Source organism: Artibeus jamaicensis, unplaced genomic scaffold (genome assembly GCF_021234435.1).
Source record: "Artibeus jamaicensis isolate MK-2021 breed Jamaican fruit bat unplaced genomic scaffold, CSHL_Jam_final scaffold_474, whole genome shotgun sequence".
NCBI classification, from domain to species: domain Eukaryota; kingdom Metazoa; phylum Chordata; class Mammalia; order Chiroptera; family Phyllostomidae; genus Artibeus; species Artibeus jamaicensis.
In genome coordinates this window covers 26,092,430-26,113,968 of record NW_026522046.1, presented here as the reverse complement: position 1 = coordinate 26,113,968, position 21,539 = coordinate 26,092,430, and the positions used below count along the sequence as shown (strand labels likewise).

Below are 21,539 nucleotides of genomic sequence, written 5' to 3'. Positions count from 1 at the left end.
GCTTTTAAGGACATCTCTAAGGAATTGGTCATTAAGCATTAAGAAAGGAAGTAAGAAGTAGTCAAATCGAATTCTGACATTTACCAGAGTTTTGTAGTTAGAAGCATCTATATCTGAGATGTTGAAAGGAAAAAATATATCTATATATACCCCCACCCCCCAAAGGGGCATATAATGCAGGCAAGTTGTGTGATGGGGGTAAGCTGTATAATGTCTACATTTGTTTTTAAAGCCCACTTTTGAATAAGCATATTACTAATCTAGTGCTTTTATGGAATGAATCAAAAACATTAGAAATGTTTGAATGTCAATTTCAAATGATAGAGCTTTATAATATAATTGATAGAAAGTTTTTAATCTTATATCAGATTTAATGTGACATCCCATTAGCTAAGCATCTGTAATGGTTTTCAATGAGCTTGTTGTCTTGTTACGCATAATCATAACCATCTGTGGGATGTTGTCAAGGTATATATGCCGTTAGAATGGTTTAAGAAAACAGTGGTGAAGCAAATTGTAGGCTAATAAAATAAAGATCGATTATACCTCTTTGTTATGAAAAATATGGTTCTAATCATTTCTTTAATGCGAATGCTTAAAGTTCAGATTATTTATGCAGAATATTTTAGGGTATTGCCAACTTTATTAAAACTAGATTTATGAACTTAGTCCTCTTAACAATTTCCTTATTCAAGAATTTGGGTATTTAAATGTCAATCAGGCAGTGCATATTTCTTAGTAACTGACTTAATTACTATGGATTGTAGTCTATTGTTTCAGAATTTAGAAACAAATGGATTGAACTGCTTAATCTCTCACATCAATCACCCTGTTCCTTGCTAGAATTATGAACTTTTTAGTTTTTGACAATCCCTTTTGAGTATTTTTAACATATAAGTTTAACATATATTAAGAGAAAGAGGAAACATAAAGCTAGTAAATGGATTGTTTATTTCTAAGTATATCAAATTCTACATACTTAAACTGTATCTTAAAAAGAAATAGTTTTGTCTTGGTTATTAGGAAATGCTGGTCTGTTTTTAAAATATAAAGTAAAAGAAGAATGATGTAAAGGTTGGGATAGAATTTTCTTTTTATGTAATTAGAAATTCACATTCTATATATTGATCAACTTGTCACAATTGTTTTAATCATTTGATGTCATAAATTGAAATTGAAATTTCAGATCTTGAATAAAGGTCTGTTGTATTTGTATGGTAGTATTTTAGGGAGTTGGGGTTGTGAGAGTCTCACTGATAAATATTAGTGGGCGAAATGTTAATGTTCCAATTCAGGTAAGTCTTTTTTACTTTTAATAAGTTTGTGAAGAATGTCTTATGAAAGTTATCAGCAGTGCTCTAGAAATGGAGGGCAGTATTTCAGTGTTATATATTGTTGGCTTTAAATCAGCATATTGAGGTACACTGTAAAATGCAGCTCTATAATTTTACTCTACAGATATATTAATATTTGCTAATTACAACATTCTGAGAGAAAATGTTACTGTGGGATTCCTGTATACTTTTCATTTCTTCGAGAACATATACATAATCAAGGCAGCAGTGCACACTGAGGCTCGCCTTTACTTGCCGGTGTGGTACCGCTGTGTCACGAACCCCTGGGACATTCTGGAAGGTAAGAAGCTACTGGAGCAGAGGTGAGAAGTCCTGAGTGAGTTCAGTAAACCTGCCATCCCACCTGCTGTCAGACACGAGTGGGGCCATCCCAGGCCAGGGATTAGCAAACTGGAGTTTACCAGGCTTGCCGCCTTTTACTGTCAGTGCAGTTTTATTGGAATGTAGCCAGAGTTACTTGTTTATGTGTTGTCTGCCGTTCCTTGCTGGCCACAGTGATAGACTTTAGTTGTTGCTGCAGAGACCTCATGGCCTGTACGGCAATTACGAAAAGTTTGTTGACTATTATCTTAGACCGTCCCACTCGTGCCCTAGCCATCAGCTGACTGAACTGATGAGACTGACCACACAGATTAGTTGCCATCTGAGATCAGACAATTTCTAGCTTATCTGGAGAATTATGAACAATGACAAATAATAAATGTTTAAGCTTCTAAGTTTGAGTGGCTTATTGTGCAACAAAAATTAGCTGATATAACACTGAAGTGTACCTATAGTAGAACAAGAGTGATATTTCCAGGTAATTTGGTATTCATATTAAAACAGCTCATTGACTTTCATTACTCTCTTTATTTATTGACTTTTTAAAACTTGGGCAAAGTTTTTTCATAAATTTTATTATATTAAAATGGACAGACAAAAGGGTTTGTTTTATTAATTGGTTATTAGTCATTTAAATTACAGTGTTCAAGTTTGATTTTAAGTTTTTGGTACAGTGCCTTAGGATTTATTATGAGATAATTACATTAATTTTTTGGCTGTACCTCTGATTAGTGTAACTCTGATTAGTTGTATGTTTATTAGTGGTATGTTGGAGGACATATTAAGAATATTTTAGTGGCGTCACTGGATTTCTTGTATAACTTACACGAGCATTTGAATACATTTTCTTTACATTTCTCCTGGAGTAAAAGCATTGCTACCATATTTTTCTGTTTTGATTGCCTCTTTTTATGTTTGAGAAGATTCAGAATTACATTCTGAAAGAAAACTTTTCTCTAGCCCCAGCCTTCTATTGGTGTACCTAATAAATGTGGGGTAGGAGTTACTCCTTTTGCTCAGACTCGAGTTTTTATTTATTGGTATCCTCCCTCTTCATAAAAGTGTGCTACTTCTATTTCTGTCTGAGTTGACTGTCACTACAGGTCTTTGCACCTACAGTGGCCACATAAAATAGTTGCCCACCAGGTACTTGTAAGGGGGTCTCATCTCAAAGTCACTGCTATGCAGAGCCTTTCGATAGCTTTGCCAAGGAGAATAATACCATGACGCAATGCTTGAAGGATATGTAGTATATCTAATTCATTTTTAGTTTAAAGTCTATCCCTTATTTAAGCCTAGGTCTTATATCTAGACTCATCATATTTACCTTCTCTAGAATTGATTTTACTGATTGTCTTTTGACATGTGACCTATATTTAGTGAAGTTATTGTAAATTGCCCTGTGAAATTCATTAGAGGTTTATTTTAAGAATGATCTCGGGGTCAAGGATAGTTGTATTTGATTTGATAACCTGGTTGGTTTTTATTCTGTGAACATTATGTTCTTCTTTTGAATTAGCTGTTAGCTCAAAGGCAGATTTTTGGTCTAATTCTAGAAAATGTAAGGGCTTATCATCCATTTTGCATATTAACCTTTTTCCTGATTCTGTCTTATTTTTATTTTCCTTTATTCTTCCTTATTCTCATTTTAATAATTTTACCTTACTTTATTATGTATAGCTATATGGCATAGTGTATGAGGGTGTAAAAAGGAAATTACACATGTCAAGTCCTTTGGATTTAAAGGATGCTTGAATGATACATAGTTTATCAAGCTTAATAAGATAAAAGTACACTTAAGCCTATTTTTCTTACTGATTACAACTAAATCTTCTGGACAAAATGCTAAGAGAAGCTACTTCACAGCTTGGAAATAATAGCAGGTAAATTAGGGAGGATAGTCAAAACTTGAAGAGTGACTCATATGCCATGATGTACATTTTTATACCCTCTTTACTGTCTCATATTTGATCCGGGGAAGTCTCCTTTGCAGAATTGCACAGTGGGCAGGGGCAGCATAAACTCTTAGAGAAACCGCCTATTTCTGGCAAGAAGGAGATAAAGGTTCTCCTCTTCTATCCTGAGGACAGCCCCAGATGTGGACTGTGGAATCTTACTATTGTCTTCTTCTTTTCTCTCAGTACTTTTTTTTTAACCTCAAGAAACATTCTGTTCATGTAGAACTACATGATGGCAACACAGGCAGCTAAAACTCCAGGAAAAACCCATCTTTCCTGCCAGAGGAGGAGATAAAGGAGCTCCTGGGAGCTGGAGAGTAGAGACAATCTCAGTCAGGGGAGAACTGGAGAAAGATTCTCTTATTCTTGCGTTTTACTGGCACGTGTGTGGCCTGGACTCACCTCTGAGCTACACAGGCTCAGAGCAGTATTACAAGAACTCTGAAAACCAAATTGATATTGGAACTATAACCCACACAAATGGAGGCAGAACTTTTGATCTAAACCTAACCAGGTTAGTTGCCTGCTAAAACAAACAACAAAATCTACATTCTACTAAGGATTTTAACAGGACCCAGGGTCTTGCAGCTTAATATTCAGAATGTCCAGGATACAAGCCAAAAGGACTCAGTATACAGAGTATCAGAAAAATGTGACCAGTGTTTAAGGGAATAGAAAACCAACAGATGCCAAGTTCAAAATGAACTAAATGTTGAAGTTAAACTCAGATGAATACTTTAAAACAGCTATTATGACTGTGTATAAGATAAAGGTAAACTCTTTTGAAATTAATAGAAACCTAGAACTTCTAAGCAGAGAAATAGGTACTATAAAAGAGAACCAAATGGAAATTTTAAAACTAGAACATACAGTATCTTAAATTTAAAAAAACCTTATTGAAAAAACTCAGTGTTAGAATGGAAATGACAAAGAGTCATTAAACTTGAATATAAACATATAATTCAGTCTGTAGAACAATGAGAAATGAGTATTAAAAAATAAATGAAAATGTAACAATATATGGAAGAAATAACAAAATTTCTAGTATGCATAATTATAGTCCCAGAATAAGGAAGAGAGAATCTGGTAGAAAACATATTCAGGAAGTAATAGTTAAAATTTTTCAAAATTTGATAAAAGACATACACTTTTAGAATTAAGAAGCCCAGTGACTCCCAGCAGGATGAACTCAAAGAAAACCATGCCTAGGCATATCTTGATGAGATTGGTGAAACTCATGCAGGAGAATTGTTTAATTGTCATCATTTTACTGTTGAATGAAGTATTTGTTTTTGATACATGAGTATTGTACTTTGACACATAAATATTAATTAATGTATTTCCTATTGTGCTTAACTGAGAAAAATAAGAAGTGAGGAAAAGTGTTGTTTTTTTTTTGCAATAATGAAGATAACTTTTTTAAAAACCACCTTTCCATGATGTATTGAGATAAGACATTAAAGGAAAAGTAATGTTAGCAGTATATCTCTCCTCTAGACTTCTTGGGAATTAGCCTGATAATTGATTAAGTTGACCACTCTAGGTTTAAAAAATTAGTGTGTATTTATTCACATTTTAATTCAGAGTCTTTTAGGTGTTCATTTTTTTAATGTTAGAAATAATTAGTAGTTTTATTTGAAATTTATTAATTATTTCAGTGCTTTGAGCTTAACATTTAAATATATATGATTGGTGGAGCTGGATAATATGAATCATTTGGTTATAACTCAGTACTTCAAAATTTTTTAGCTGTGCAAAATCTGATGCTTTAACAAAGTAGGTACATGCTTCACATTAAATGTATTTTGAAATGGTATTTAAGTTTTTTCTCTTTTATTTATTGTAGAGTGAGGGGAAGGGAGGGAGGAAGAGAGGGAGAGAAACATCAGTTGGTTGCCTCTTGCATGCACCTTGATTAGGAACTGAAACTGCAACCCAGGCATGTGCCGTGACTGGGAATCGAACCCATGACCTTTTGGATTGCAGGATGACGCCCAACCAACTGAGCCACCCCAGCCAGGACATGATATTTATTTTTAATAAAAGCACAGTTACTGCCCTGGCTGGGGTGGTGCATGGATTATGTGCCAATCTGCAAAACAAAGGGTCGCTGCTTTGGTTCCTGGTCAGGCACATGCCTGGTTGTGGCCCAGGTCCCCAGTAGGGGGTGCACGAGAGGCAACCACACATAGATGTTTCTCTTTTTCTCTCCTTTTCCCTCTCTTTAAAAATAAATAAATAAAATCTTTTTTAAAAGGCACAGTTATTTATTATTGGTATTCAGATCTTAACTGACATCTTAAGGTTAACTTCAAGTTTTATATTCTCCATAAAACTTTCCAGACTACCATGCTTGCTTGCCACTCGTATTATTTAAATGTAAATATATCTACATTATTATGCATGTGTGTGTGTGTGTGTGTGTGTGTGTATACTTGAGGGAACAGGGGTGGGCAGGGTAGGGGAGAGCAACAGGGGAAAAACTGGGACAACTGTAATTGAACAACAGTAAAAGAGAAGGAACATACAAAAAGGAAAATAAACAAAATACAAATGCTATTCTGAGGGGTCTGTCCCCCCACAGATGGTTAATGGATAATTAATTTATATCTATCATACTGGCAAAACATTAAAGAAAAAGCGTTTGTAGAAGAAAGATGTGGCAAAGGAGTCCTTATGTCACTGATGAAAATAAGAATTGTTACAGCCTTTTAATTTTTTAAATATATGTTCTTGATTATGCTATTACAGTTGTCCCATCTTTTTCTCACCTTCATTCTCTTCCATCCTGTACCCCACCTTCCACCAGCATTTCCCCCCACCTTAGTTCATGTCCTTGGGTCATACAGATAAGTTCTTTGGCTTCTGCATTTCCCATGCTATTCATAACCTCCCCTTGTCTATTTTGTACCTACTGTTTATGCTTCTTATTCCCTATATTACAGCCTTTTTAGAAAGTAATGTGTCAATATTTATTAGAATTTCAAAAGATACAGATACTCTATAATCTCACATGTGGGGATTTGGTTGATATAGATAAAAACACCCATACCAAACATAAAAAAGACATGTGGACAAGCAACAAACCAACGTGAAAGTGGATGTCTGTTGCTAAGAGGAAGATTGGTAACTGATGACATAGCCATGCAATGTAGCATATAAAGTCATTAAAAAGCATTATTTAGAGCTGTACTAGAAGCTGTGGTGGAATTTCCACAAAGAATCATTGAGTGAGGAAAATAATGCAATTTTATTCCATTTAATTAAAATACACCTTCACACACACAGAAGAGTTAACCAAGAAAGTTAACATAAATTTACTATATGATTCAGCAAGTTCCAGTTTCAGGGATTGTCCTAAGAGAAACGAAAACATTTATCCACACAAAGACATGGACAGTAATGTTTTTGGCAGTACTATTTATAATAGTGTAAAGGTGGAGACAACCCGAATGCCCACCAACTGATGAATGGGTAAAGATGGGGTGTGTCCATGCAGTGGAATATTCAGCAATAAAAAGGTACAAGCTACTGATGTGTGCTATGACTTGGATGGACCTCAGAAGCATTATGCTAAGTGAAAGAAACCAGATACAATAGGTCACATATATATGATTCCATTTATATGAAATGTCTGCCAAAGGCAAATCTCTAAAGACAGAAAACAGATTCGTAATTGCCTAAGATGGGGGAGAGATTAATAATAAATGAGTCTGATGGATATTTTGGGGTGATAAAAATGTTCTAAAAAAATTTTGCCAATGATACCTCAGACAAAGGTTTAATCTCTAAAATATACAAAGAACTTACACGACTCCACTCTAAGAAGACACCCAACCCAATTAGAAAATGGGAAAAGGACTTGAGCAAACACTTCTCCAAGGAGGACATACAGAACATTCAGAGACACATGAAGAGATGCTCAATATCATTAGCTATCAGAGAGATGCAAATTAAAACCACAATGAGATACCACTTTACACCAGTCAGGATGGCTATCATAAACAAAGCAACAAACAACAAATGTTGGAGGGGTTGTGGGGAAAAGGGGTCCTTAGTTCACTGTTGGTGGGAGTGCAGACTGGTACAACCATTATGGAAAACAGTATGGAATTTTCTCAGAAAAATAAAAATCGACCTGCCTTTTGACCCAGCAATTCCACTGCTGGGATTGTATCCTAAGAATCCTAAAACATCAATATCAAAGAACCTATGCACCACAATGTTCATAGCAGCACAATTTACAATAGCCAAGAGTTGGAAGCAACCTAGGTGCCCATCAGTAAATGAATGGATCCAAAAATTGTGGTACATATACACAATGGAATTCTATGCTGCAGAGAGAAAGAAGGAGCTACTACCCTTTGCAACAACATGGATGGAACTGGAAAGCATTATGCTGAGTGAAATAGGCCAGGCATTGAAGGACAAATACCATATGATCTCACCTTTAACAGGAAGCTAAACAACAAAACAAACAAAGAAGCAGAAAAAAAAAAACAAACAAAGACACTGAAATAGAGAACAAGGGATAGTGACCAGAGGGGAGAAGGAAGGGAAGTTAAGGGGAAAATGGGGGAGGGATTTGGAGGAACAAATAGGAAGGACACAGGGACGAGAACTAAGGGGGGTGGAAATGGGAGGAAGGTGGGGAGCAAGGGGCGGGGGAGGCTGGGATGGGAAAAATAGACAAAAAACTGTACTTGAAAAATAACTAAATAAAATTAAAAAAAATGTTCTAAAACTGATTTATGGTTGCAGTTGCAGAACTTAGTAAATTTACTAAAAAGTCATTGAATTGTGGGCAAATGATATGGGCAAATCTTAGAATATGTAAAATGTCTCATTAAAGTTACTGAAGCTGCAAGGAGCATGAGATAGTATGTATTATCTCAGAATTTGCAATGTATTATGTCAGAATTTGCATTGTAGCCATTTCAAGACTAATCTTAATGCTTGGCATTTTGATAGGTGCTTAATGAAGGAATTGTTTTAATTTTTGGTTAGTTGAGCTTTCAAAATTAAACCGAGTCTAGTATGTAGGAAAATATTCCAGAAAGATGAATCTCAAACCAGTAAGATAGATGAAACTTATATGTTTATTTAAAACTTTTTATTCATATCAGATAACGAATACTTGCTCATACTTTCTAACAGTCACTCTCTCTTAATTCTCCAGATACACAGATGATAGTCAAAGACAGTCACTGTATTGACTTCTAAATCCATAGATTAGTTTTGCTTGTGTTTGAACTTTGTATAAATGGTCTCATACAATGTATAATCTCTTATGTGTGCCTTCTTTTTGCTCAGCATTGATTATGAGGTTCATTTATGTTGTTTTATGTAACATTATTATATATTATTTCATAATATGCCACAATTTATTTACCTGCTTTACTAATGATGGGCAGCTGGGTTGTTTCCATTTTTGGTATTATAAAGAATTGGACTAAAAACATTTATCTGCATTGTCTTTTTTGCCCGTATGCATCCCTCAGGAATGAAATTGCTGGGTCATAGAATAAGTGTATGTTCATCTTAGTCCCAAACCTTTTCTTAAATGAGCTCTGCACTCATTTAGATTCCTACTAGGCATGTATGGGAGTGTTCCCTGTGCCCCATGTCCAACCAGTGTTTATATAACCAGTTATTTTAACTTAACAGTTTTGGTAATTATATAGTAGGATCTCATTGTGTTTTAATTTTATTTTCCGTTGGCTAATAAAGTTGAGCACATTTTCATGCATTTATAGTCTCTTTTATGAAGTACCTGTTTGGATACCTCGTGTAATTTTTGTATTAGGTCAGTTTCCAGCAGTTTTAAGGTTTTTAAAAAATGCATTCTACTTATTAGCCATTTTCAAATACGTATTTCAAGTATCTTCTTCTACTCTGTGCTTTGTCTTTATAATCTTTTAATGGTGTCTTTTTCATTTCAAGTTTTTAATGAAAGTTGTATAGAAGATGACTTTATACCTGCATCTTCTCAATTGTTTCTTCCTTGTATTTGCCCTTTTCATTTCTTATTTGGTGATTTATTTTTTTTACATTTAAGGATCTTTTTGTGGTCTTTTTCTAGCTTTAGTCTAGTGATGACTGCCTGCTGGGGTGAGTGCCCACATGGACAGCGGTACCGTTCGCTTTCTCCCATTGCACTTGTTCAAAGTAGGTGACATATTTCTTCCTGTAAACCTGGACTACTTTGCCAACTTTCTGCCCTTTGTAATGTCCTAGAATACCTGAACTTCATCATCCTGTCGGATGGGCGTGGATTGAACATTGTACTTCTGTCTCAGCTCTTCAGAAAGGAAAGACATAGCCTTCCTGCAAAATTGGGAAGGTGCATTGAAATGCCTTTTACAGTTCTTGCTCTGGTCAGAAGTCACAAAGGTATTGAACTTCATTTTCACCATTGGCACCTCTGCAATGGCCACAAAAGAGTATAATGGTGTCTTTTGATGTTCAGGGCTTCCTCATTTAAACATAGCCTTTCCTTTGTGGTTAGTCCTATGTGTGTATGTATGTATGTATGTGTTATCCCATATTTCATTACATTGTGTTTTAAAAGAAATTGTTGCTTACCCCAACACTATGAAGAAAATCTCTTAATAATATTAGTGTTTTACCTTTAACATGTAATTCTGGGATGTATGGTGTGAAGTTTTTTTATTATGTTTAGTGGTCATCCAGTTGACCCAGTATCACTTTTTGAAAAGACTTTTCCCTTTTTCACTGCTTACTAAGACTGTTGTTCTAATCAAGTGCTTATATATATACATGGATTTTATGAATTCTTTAAACTGCTCCATTGATCTGTTTATCTTTACACCAATACTGCACTGTGTTAATTAAATCAGGTCTTGATAATCAGATATGTTCTTCTACCTAGTTCTTTTTCTCTAAGAGCATTTTTGGATAATTTTGACCAATTTTATAACCATATAATTCTTAGAATCATCTTGCCTATTTCTAGAAAAATGTATACTGAGACTTTGATTGGGATTTTATCTCCATATTAATAAGGAGAGAATTGATACCAGATTTTCCATTTTTGTGTGTTAGGAGTTTGTGCATTTATTTCTTTAAATATATTTTATTGATTATGCTATTACAGTTGTCCCAATTTTTCCCCCTTTGCCCCCTCCACCCTGTATCCCCCACTGCCTGCAGCAATACCTTCCCCTCTTAGTTCTTGTCCATGGGTCATATAATAAGTTCTTTGGCTACTCCTTCCTGTAGTGTTCTTGACATCTTCCTGCACCTACCAATTTGTACTTCTTAATCCCTGAACTTTTTCTCCCATTCTTCTTCTTCTCCCTCTTAGCTGATAACCCCCAAATGATTCCATATATATGATTCTTCTTCTCTTCTGCTTGTTTGCTTAGTATATTTTTAGATCAACTGTTGATAGTTGTGAATTTTTTGCCATATTAATGTTCATACTTTTTGATCTTTTTTTATTTGTATTTTTTATTAAAAATTTTTTTTAAAAGATTTTATTTATTTATCTTTATAGTGGAAAGGAAGAAGAGAGGGAGAGAAATATCAATGTATGGTTGCCTCTTGTGTGTCCCCTGCTGGGAACTGGCCTGCAACCCAGGCATGTGCCCTGACTGGGAATCGAGCCGTGGTTGCTTGGTTTCCAGGCCCACGCTCAATCCACTGAGTTACACCAGCCAGGGCTTGATCTTCTTTTTTTTAAAATAAGTCCCTTTAACAATTCATACAGTAATGGCTTGGTGATGATGAACTCCTTTAATTTTACCTTGTCTGGGAAGCCCTTTATCTGCTCTTGAATTTTAAATGATAGCTTTCTTAGATAGCGTAATCTGGGTTGTAGGTCCTTGTTTTTCATCACCTTGAATATTCTTGCCAGGCCCTTCTTGCCTGCAAAGTTTCTTTTGAAAAATCAGCTGACAGTCTTACAGGAGTTCCTTTGTAGGTAACTATCTGTTTTTCTTTTACTGCTTTTAGATTCTCTCTTTATTTTTAACCTTTGACATTTTAATTATGATGTGTGTTGGTGAGGTCCTCTTTGCATCCATCTTGTTTAGAACTCTCTTTGCTTCCTGGACTTGTATGTCTGTTTCCATCACCAAATTAGGGAAGTTTTCTTTGATTATTATTTCAAATAATTTATCAATTTCTTGCTCTCCTCTTCTCCTTCCAGCACCCCTGTGATTCATATGTTGGTATATTGAAGTTGTCCGAGAGGCTCCTTAGCCTATACTTGGGTTCTTTTCTTTTTGATTCTTTTTTCTTCTTGCTGTTCTGATTGAATGTTTTTTTCTTCATTATGTTCCAAATCATTGATTTGATTCCTGGCTTCATCCACTCCACTGTTGGTTCCCTGTAAATTTTTCTTTATTTCACTTAGTGTAAACTTCATTTCCTCCTGGGCCTTTTTATGATGTTGAAGTACTTAATGAGTTCCCTGAGCATCCTGATAACCAGTGAGTGATTTGAACTCTGAATCAGATAGATTGCTTATCTTCATTTTGTTTAGTTCTTTTTCTGGAGTTTTGTTTTGTTTTTATTTATTTTTTTATTTTTTAAGATTTTATTTATTTATTTTTAAAGGGGAAGGGAAGGAGAGAAGGAGAGAAATATCAGTGTATGGTTGCCTCTCATGTGTCCCCTGATGGGAACTGGCCTGCAACCCAGGCATGTGCCCTGACTGGGAATTGAACTGAGATCCTTTGATTCACAGGCCCACACTCAATCCCCTGAGCTATACCAGCTAGGGCTGGAGTTTTGTTTTGTTTTTCCATTGGGCCATAGTTCTTTGTCTCCTCATTTTGGCACCCTCCCTGTGTTTGTTTCTATGTTTTAGGTAGTTGAGGTGCTTTGACTCCCTGTCTCAATAGCAAGGCTTGTTGTAGAAAAGCAAACCGATAAGATGTATGTGGTGGAGCCTTAAGTAATCACCTGGGCAGGACACCCTGTGTGAACCAGGTTGATGGAGTCTCTAGTGTGGTGTTGCCGCTCTGTGGCTCTGTGTGGGGGAGGGCTCAGAAAGGGGACAATGCCACTGCCTGGCCTCTGGAGTTTTGTCAGGAAGAAAACTATCCCCAGACACTTGCCCTGATGCCCCTTTAGTTTCTCCCTATAAGCCACTGGTGCCCTTTTAGCTGCTTCCCCAGTGCTGAAGCCCCAAGGGAGTGAGTCTGCATATAATCTAAGTCCTTTGTGGGCCCTTTGAGAGGAGACTCCTGAGAATCCTGCAGCTTGTTCTGTAGTCCCAACTCTTCTGGTTTTTATAGCCAGATGTTATGGGAAACTTAACTTTCTGGCATTGGAACCCTGGGCTGGATGGTTTGGTGTGGGGCTGGGATCCCTCGTTCTTGAGGTCTTTCTCCCAATTTTTATCCACCACACATGGATGTGGGACCACCCTTTCCATGTCTCCACATCTGCACCCTTCCTACCCGTCTGAATGAATGTGACTTCTTTGATTCTTTGTCGGACTCCTCTACAGCTCGATTTTCTGAGTATTCTGGGTGATAGTTCTTTTGTAGTTGAGTTGTAATTTTTGATGTGGTTGTGTGAAGAGGTGAGCCAAGTTTACCATGCCTCCCTCTTGACTGGAAGTCCTCATGCTGTTCATTTATTTAATTTTCCAAATTTATTAACAGGAAGTTATTTCTAACACCTTCTTATATGTTTGCTATCACAGACTGTTGTGATGATCCCTTTTCCATTACCAATAGTAGTTATTTGACATTTCTCTTATTTTTTTTGATCAGTGTCACTAAAGATTTAGGGATAAGTGATGATGGAAGGAGACTTGACTTGGGATGGTGAACATATCATACAATATACAGATGATGTATTATAGAATTATACACCTGAAACCTACATATTTTATTAACCAGTGTCACTCCAATAAATTTAATAAAAAGGTTTTTATACTATTAACTTTTAGTTTTACCGACCTTTCTCTTGTTTATTTTCTAAAATTAGTCTTAGTCCGAATTATTATTTTCTTCCTTTCTCCTTTGGAATTAATTTGCTGTTCATTTTTCAACATATTTTTTAAATGGATGTTTTAATCATTGGTTGTTTTTTTTTTAGTCTTCCCCTAATTTAGCCATTTAAGGCTATATATTTTTTCTAAATGCAACTTTTTTAAGTGGAAGTCTTTTATTAAAATTAGGTTTATTGGGGGTAACACTGGTTATTAAAAGTATATAAATTTCATATGTTTGAGCTTATAAAACACTTGTATACTCTATCATGTGCCTACCACCCAAAGCCTAGTCTTCTTCCCTCAATATGTATTTGACCCTCTTTATCCTCTTCCCATTCCCTTCCCTCTGGTACCCACCATTCTATTATCTATATTTATCAATTTGTATTTTGTTCATTTGTTGCTTTTTGTTTTATATCCCACATGTGAATGAAACCATACAGCTCTTGTCCTTTTTTGGCTGACTTAATTTCTCTTAGAATACTACTCTTAAGATCCGTGGAGAGAATTCGCTAAAGGACATATGTGTATAATTCCTATAGACACAGACAATAGCGTGGTGATGGCCAGAGGGAAGAGGAGGTGGGGGGACTGGGTGGAGGTGGGCAAAAGGGGAAAATGAGGACATCTGTAATAGTGACAACAATAAAAATAAAGTTAAAAAATGCATCCATGTTGTCACAAATTGCAGTGTTTAAACAGGAATTTGATGCAAACATGAGTTTGCATCCCGTAAATTTCATGTATTTTATTATCATTCAATTAAGCATATTTTCTGATCTGCTTTTTGATATCTTCTTTGACCATGGGTTGTTTAGAAATACATTTTGAAATTTCCAGTTATAAGGCCTTTTGTTTTTCTTTCTGTTTTATTTTTCTGTTATTGTTTTCTGCATAATTTTATTTTGGTCATTTGGACACTTTTAATTTCTCCACTTTAACCTTTGTGGAGACTGTCTATGATATATCATAGAGCCAATTTTTGTAAATGTTGTGATGTATTTTAGAAGAATGTGTATACAGGGTCTGGCACAAATAACACCCCTCCTTTATTACAAAACCATAAATATGTAATTCTGTAACATAACAATACCACACTCAAGCATATCATTTGACATCTTAGGTGAAATGTTCAAACTAAAATTATAAATTATTACACCCATATTATTTCTCTACAAACCTCACGTAGGAGTTACTTCTGCCAGACCCTGTATTTTCCGTTATTGGTAGAAATGTTATATATACACTGATTAGCTTAAATTTCTTAATTTTGTTTAGATATGCTATTGCCCCACTGATAAGTTTGCTTGTTCTCAGCTACTGAGAGCTGTAAGATTTCTCCTTGCTTTATAATAATATAGTTGAGGCTGTATTTTTATGTATGCCTACAAAATACAGAATTGTAATTCTCTTGAACTTTTTTTATTACAAAATGTCTTCTGCTTTAGTAAATGCTTTTGATCTTAAAATCTAGTTTTTCTAGTCTAGTTTAGTATGAATATTTTGGTTTGTGTTTGCCTGGTAGATCTTTTGCTATCCTTATACTATCAGTTTTCTATGCCCTTATATTTTATATATTTCTTGACAGCAGTATTTCATTTTGTTGTGCTTTTTTTCCCTATTGCTTGGTTTTTAATTGGCGTATTAGCTCTTTATTTGTGATAAATTTGCTAGTATTTTCTTCCACTTTAAGTCAACTTAGGCAGTTTTGCACCTGGGAGGTTGGTCACAGTCACAGAGCCTTTTCTCATATGTAGGGCATAGGAGAGTTTATACACGTGCTCTTCTAGTGCTTCTTGTCCTGTGTAGATGAAACTTATTTTTTTGCCCTATTTTAATTTTTATTAATTTTTTTTTTAATTTTGGCGGGTGATAAACCACACAGGTTTCAAGTGTACAACTCAACAAAACATCATCTGCACACTGTATTTGTGTGTCCATCGCTCAGCAAAGTCTTTTCCTGTCCCCATTTATCCCTTTTTTGCCCACCTCACTCCACCTATCCCTACGCTCTCTTGCATTCTGGCTATCCCCAAACTGGTGTCTGTGTCAGTATCTGTATATCTGTATTTTATTTGTATCATAGAGGTAGAGATATGTAGTTTTTTGCTTAATCCCTTCACCATATTTCTCCCAACTTCCCTGCAAACTGACAGCTGTCAGATTGTTCCATGTGTCCACGCCTCTGTTTCTATTTTGTTTGTCGGTCTATTTCGTCCATTAGATTCCACATATAAGAAGATCATATGGTACTTGTCTTTCTCTGATTGGCTTATTTCACTGAGCACAGTACTCTGTAGGTCCATCAGTGCTGTTGCAAAAGGTAAAATTTCCTTCTTTTTTATGTCTGAGTAGTGTTCCATTATGTAAATGCTCCACAGCTTTTTTTACCCACTCCTCTAATGATGGGCACTTGGGCTGTTTCCAGATCTTGGCTATTGTGTGTAATGCTGCAGTGAACATAGGGGTGCATGTACTCTTTTGAATTAGTGATTCAGGTCTCTTCAGATATATTCCCAGAAGTGGAATTACTGTATATTTTTAAAATCCCCTTGGATGAGTAATGAGTGGTCACAGTTGAGAATCGTTGAGCTAGATGGTCAGCAAAAACATTTCAGGTCCTGAAACTTTATGAAATGCTTTTGTCAAACTGTATTGAGGAATGTTGGATGTTTTTTAGTGCTTTGAGGAAGAGAGCAAAATGAATTTGGCAAATGTGGCATAGGAAGAATGAAAAAAAGAATCCTTCTTGGAACTTCAAAATATAGACCGGCTTAGAGTCAGAATGCTGGATGCATGAGAGAAATTCCTGTCATCTGGGAACGTGAGAAAGTATTTTGAAAAAATATAGAATAAGGTATGGGGCACTGGGAAGAGGAGGTGAGAGCACTGGGAGCAAGGTTAGGGGAGAGTCAGGTTTCAGTACTTAACAGAGTGGAAATGGTAGAGCTTAATGGAAAGATGATATTTGGGCAGAAAACTGAAGGAGGTGAGGGAGTCTGGGCTATGTGGGGATCAGTGTTAACACAGTGGGAAGAGCCAGTGCAAAGAGCATTAGACAGTAAGGTATCTGGTGTGTATTGCTGTCATCTGAATTTTGTAAGTCAATCACAAATTATTTATAAAGTTCATGATGTCAGACATATAACTAACACTTAATAAACATAAGCTAATTTTTTAAATACCTTTTCTTAGGGTGTTGGGAAAACTCCCCACCTGGGGTTTCCTTATTAGCTTGTTAGGAAGCATGAGATTACAAACTTTGTTTTAAGTTCCTCATTACACACTTTTTTTTTCTTGGTAATCTGGACTCAGGTTTACAGAGACCCCAAATGAATACTTAAGGCAGCCTTAGGATTCCTCAAACTCACAGAGTTAATGTGGTAGGCTAAGCATTGATAGAAAATACTTTGAGAGATTTTTTAAACCTTTTTTATTTTAAAGCTTCTTTTGTTCAGATTGTTTTATGATCAAGGAAAGAATGGTTCGCATAATAATTAGAAAGTTTTTTTCTGATAATATGTTTAAGTATTATTATTTCTCTCTTGAGGGTAGGTATTTCAGCTTTTATTTTTCATGGAAGTTTAAATCCAGTCATTCTGTTTTTGCTAATGAGCTAAGACCTTTATGATGTTCATTTGTGGTGTATTCTGAGCTGTATTGTAATGCTATAAACTATTTGAAGAATAGGCTACATGGTCCCACACTGTGCTGATTTGATAGTTTCCAATGTCTAATTTTTAAGTTCATTTTGTATTCTACTTTTATATCGGTTTGTCAGTTGTCACTGCTGCCAGTTTGTATACTTCCTCTACTTTAATCTGTATTAATCCAGGTAAATGTTAGTAGTTAAATGAGAAAGTAACTTACTTTCTATTTAATTATCTGCAAGGAAAGCACTGGGTGATAATTTGAGTATTTAAAAATATTTTGAAGAGGATAAAGTGGTTTATATGATCTTATTTTCAAGAGAATAAATTGGGTTTTATTATTCATATTTTCATTTTTTCAACACCAAGTTAAAATAAAATGTTGGTTGCAAAGTTATTTTTTAAAATATGTAACCTTTTTTCTCCTTAATCAGTAGTGAAAAGGGAAATAAATCATGGCTTAAAAAAAGAAGTGCCTTTGTATTATTTGTGTAAATTTATCTTCTAGTGAATTTATGGGTATTCATTGTAGTATTGATTTAGTTAGGAAGTTAATGTTTTTGCTTGTCTTAAAAAGGAAAATATCAGCTTAAAATAGATAAATTATTTATGTAGAAGCCATTCATTTTATGAAGGACTTTTGAGAAAAAAAGAAGTTATATAAGAAAAAGTGAAATGGTAATTTGTAAGTTTGAATATGAGCCTAAATATTTCTTTTTTGATTTTAATGTTGTAAAGATCCACACACTGTAGGTGCTTTTGAGGTGGGATCCTACTTTTACTTTTACTTTTCTTTACTTGCTAATGCTATTTCCAGTAGTGTGCAATCAATTATTTATACTGTCTCTTGAACTTGAGTTTGGAATACCTTCTAATCACTCTTGGCAACGTGCTGGGTGGAGATCCAGGGGAAAGACAGGAAAAAGTGTGATTTTTGAATTTTCAATTAACTATTCAAGATGTTCTTAGACAGTTTTACCTTGCCTTTATTTCTTCTTGTATTTTGGAACAAGACCTTAAAGACATAGATTCTGTCTCGTTTTAAAATCTACTCTGCCTCCTGTTATATGATATATGGGAGGAGAAAACCACATTGGGGTTATTTTTAAATTACTCACACCAAATCATGAAGAAAACTAACATATGCCTTCATTTCCAGTATTCTCTCTGGTACTTGCACATACAGCTCAATACAAAACTCTACACTACGCTACACAACAATTCTGGATGTACCTGATTCTGTTTTTCATTTATAAAGTATGGTGACTGTTGAGATAAGTTTTATGCCCCAGGCTTCTAGTTTTCTCTGATTCTTTTATTACCATTAAAGCCTTTCTTTGGACACTGAAAACACTGACATAAGCACTTTAGCACTTGTTCACAGATTTGGAGGAGCAGCAAAAAACAGGGAATTGGAAATCTTACTTAAAGGCAACATAATGCAGTCTGATTTGTAAACCAGCAGTCTGTCCATTTAAGTTAGTTACATTGAATTCAGTCTTGCAGCAAGTTACTTGAGGCTTTTAGAAACTAATTATTTAAAAAATGTTTTTAGTAAATAACTTTAGAATGTTTAGTGTCTTAAGTTGTTCTTCTAGCTTTATAATAATAGAATTTGCTATATAACTAAGGGATATTAAGATTTTATTGCTTTTAGTTTTTATATATTATGAATTAAGAAAGTCTTTTAAAGGAACACTTTAGTGATCTGTATTTTATCTCTTATTTTTGGATGTGAAGTAATTATTATTAGTGGTTATAAAATAATATTATTCATGGTTATAAAACAAGTCATCAGAGTTTGATTTTATAATCATGCAAGGATTCCATGAATTTAAAATTTTTTATGTGTAGATTTAAATTAAGTTTTACAAATTAGAAAGTATGTAGGTTGATGTTTTTTATTTCCAAAAATAGGATGTCAGAATCAAAATTTATGGTTAGTCATTTAATTTATCTGTGCATTTGGACTTTATTATTTACAGAAAAATTTAAGTTTAATGTCATTGATACCTATCCAATATTTACATAGGTGAATAAATAGTAAAATGTAAGGTACCAGTTCACTTGGTTGGTAATCATACAGACATTGCAGGAATATGCTTCATTGTTCTGGTTTTTTTTTTTTTGGAAAATTATTAATTTCTCTTACAAATATTATTGCTCTATTAATTAAGGACTTCTTAAAACACTTTACCTTTGAAAAACCTAACTTATTCTTTCTGTATTTAAAAATTAAAAATAATAACTATAACCTGCTAATGAAATTATTGGCCTGGTAAACACCATTTTAATTTTTTTATAATAAATTTTATTTAGTTACTTTTCAAGTACATTTTTTTATCTATTTCTCCCATCCCACCCCCCCGTCTTCCCCCTCCCTCCAATTTCCCCTCATCCATGTCCATTTTAATTTTTTAAATTATATATTCCACTTCTGTATTTAAAATGATGATTTTAGTGCTAATAAGAATTAACAAGTATGATCTTATACTTATGAGCATGCATGACAAATCTCATCCAAAAGTTGTAAGGTTTAAGATACATTGCCAGTAGCTATCAGCTGCTAAAGGATTTCATTTGCTGATTTTACTCTTTTACTTCTTTGTATTTTAAATGCCTTTATTTAAAAAATTTAACTTAAGGATATTGTAAAGTATATAACATTTTAGGATTAGATGGTATCCAGAACATATAGTCCAATGAGTTAGTCCAGTGTAATTGGAGGAATTATTAAATGACACTGACCTCATTTCCTTTAGAACAATGAAAATTAATAGTTTCACATTTTATTAGGCTGATATTCCAGATGTAGTGTACATTTAATTAAGTGTAGTTTCCTTTTAGTTATGGTATGTGTATCTGTTTTTTGTCGCAAATTCTTTCTAGTTTTACAGTTTTCCACATGTTTTCTTTCACCATTTATGATTTTTTCAAAGCAGAGCTATAAGGATTTAAATCACTTTAGCATGCAGCAAAACAGTTCCCATTCAAACAATAAACGCCATTTTAAAAAGCCTTTAGATCTTCTGTCACTTCATAAATATAAATGTATAAAAACGTTATGCAGTTGTAGTGCCCACCTGCTAATTAAATGCAGATTTTGCTCGAACTTGCTTAAAAATCTGTCTATTTGTTTCAACTATGTCTCTGTTCAGGATACATATGGCCCTTGTGAAACTAATTATGCTTATGGAGCAGCTGTTAAATTTAGTGCAACTAATTTTATCCAATATTTTACATTTTAATTGATTACCTGTGAAGAAATTAGCAAATTAACACTTATTGTACAGTAACTGAATCGTCTTTTATGGTTACTTTCAGATTTAACAAGTGAGCCAGGCACTGATGGAATAAAGACATTTCTACGATTTTTAGATAGGAAAGTTATTGGAGGATCTTGATTATCTGGTGTGAAAATTTAGGAAGACTGATGAGTGATGCCAAGCATCTGTGTGTTCTGTATCTTGAACATGAGAAGCAAATTGGAAAGTAATGGCTTTTTCGCAGAATTTTGGTAACATATGGGCTTATCTGGATCTAAGAAGTCTTTGAAGATCTTTGAACTTGACTAAATGACTTAACCTTTGGCATAGTGGGTGGGTTATATGCTTTTTTAGGGGGGGAGGCACTGGCATTCTGCATTTCTCTTTTGCTTTTTTTCCTCTTTCCAATTGTACCTATAATATTTTTTAAAATGGGGAACTGGAAATGATGATTGGGGATTTTTTAATATTGACATGATGAGAATTCCAAGATATTTGGTTGGCTGGATCTAGCATTAATAGGGTGAAGTTAAATCTTTTGATAATATTTCAGAAATGAGTCTGTAGATATTTATTTTCTGGTTTATAGGTTTTATTTGAAAACGATACTGCAATCAGATCTTACTGGTAGTGTGCTCTAATTGAAAGGATGTGGACAAACCTGGGTTCAGATTTCAGCTCTATCACACGTTGGCTCTGTGACCTCTGAACTTTTCAGAGTTCATTTTACTTAAAGCAGAAACCAAACCAAAACCCACCCCAACCCCGCCTCATCTCAAAGCAAGAACAAAAATATCCCCCCAAACACTGAAAGGAGATTACAACAATAATTATATGTTTAAATACTCCAGAGAATTAGAAGAGAAATAGAGGAATACAGCTAATACTCTTTTTAGCATGTAGATCTTTAGTAATAATAGGGTCAAATGTAATGCCCTGTAATATCACTAAATAAAACATATACTACGCAAGCATATTATTATGTATATGTATTTTAGAGTATTAACTATCTTGGT

General features: G+C 34.5%; 1 protein-coding gene and 1 pseudogene across 1 annotated transcript in view; one reads left to right on the top strand and one right to left on the bottom strand.

Moving 5' to 3' along the window:
• Positions 1-21,539, top strand: part of RSRC1 (arginine and serine rich coiled-coil 1) — a 321,547-nt gene that overhangs the window by 47,304 nt on the left and 252,704 nt on the right. The gene's annotated exons all lie outside the window — the stretch shown is intronic.
• On the bottom strand, positions 9,608-13,763 carry LOC128626248 (60S ribosomal protein L26-like; annotated as a pseudogene).